Consider the following 1,310-nt stretch of genomic DNA (forward strand, 5'->3'; position numbering starts at 1 on the left):
TGTTAGCCAGGATGGTCTCGATCTCCTGACCTCGTGATCCGCCCGTCTCGGCCTCCCAAAGTGCTGGGATTACAGGCTTGAGCCACCGCGCCCGGCCAGATATATATATCTTAAGCAATCCTTCCACCTCAGCCTCCTGAATAGCTGGATTTACAGGTGCATATGTAAATTAAAATACATATATATTTATTTATATTCAGTGTTTTTCAGATATATATATATAAAGATATATACAAAAATATATATATATCTTTTTTGGGGGAGGATCTCTTGAGGCCAGGAGTTCAATACCAGCCTGGGCAATATGGCGAGACCTCCTTTCTACAACAAAAAAATTCAAAAAGTAGCCAGGCACAGTGGTGTATGCCTGTAGTCTCAGCTACTCAGGAGGCTGAAGTGGGAGAATGCTTGAGCCCACGAGTTCAGGCTGCAGTGGGCACCACTGCACTTCAGCCTGGGTGACAGAGAGAGACCCTGTCTCAAAAAAAAACAAAACGAAAATAGAATGGTTGTATGGATATTCACCATTAATGTACACAGCTGAAAGCACCATAGTAAAGTCAAAAAGCTGTAACTTGAACCATGGTAAGTTGGGGACTGTATTGGCAAGACCATCCTTTTCTCACGGAATTGTCTAGGCACCTTTGTTGAAAGTGAATTGACCATAAGTGTAAAAGTTTATTTCTAGATTCTCAATTCTGTTCCAATAATCTATATATGTATCTTTATGTCACTGCCACACTGCCTTATAATTGTGGCTTTGCAGTAAGTTTCAAAATCAGATAGTGGAAGTCTTCTAACTAACTTTGTTCTTCTTTTCCAAAATTGAGTTCTTTGCAATTTTACTAAATTTTAAACTCAGCTTGTCAATTTCTACATAAAAGTATGCATGGACTTTGATGAGGATTACATTAAAATTTTCTTTAATTTTTTTTTTTCTTGTAGAGATGAGGTCTCACTTCATTGCCCAGGCTGGTCTCCTACTCCTAGACTCAAGCAATCCTCCTGTCTCAGCCTCCCAAAGTGTTGAGATTACAGGCATAGCCACTGCATCCAACCCAAAATTAATTCTTTCATTAATTTAGAAAGAATTGCTATCTTAACAATACTGAATCTTCCAATCCATGAATATGGAATATCTATTTATTTAGATATTTTAAAATTTCTTTCAGCAATGTTTTTTGTTTTCAGTGTACAAGAATTGCACTTTCTGGCCGGGCGTGGTGGCTCAAGCCTGTAATCCCAGCACTTTGGGAGGCCGAGACAGGCAGATTACGAGGTCAGGAGATCAAGACCATCCTGGCTAACAC

Source organism: Colobus angolensis, unplaced genomic scaffold (assembly GCF_000951035.1).
Source record: "Colobus angolensis palliatus isolate OR3802 unplaced genomic scaffold, Cang.pa_1.0 Scaffold142, whole genome shotgun sequence".
Classification (NCBI taxonomy): domain Eukaryota; kingdom Metazoa; phylum Chordata; class Mammalia; order Primates; family Cercopithecidae; genus Colobus; species Colobus angolensis.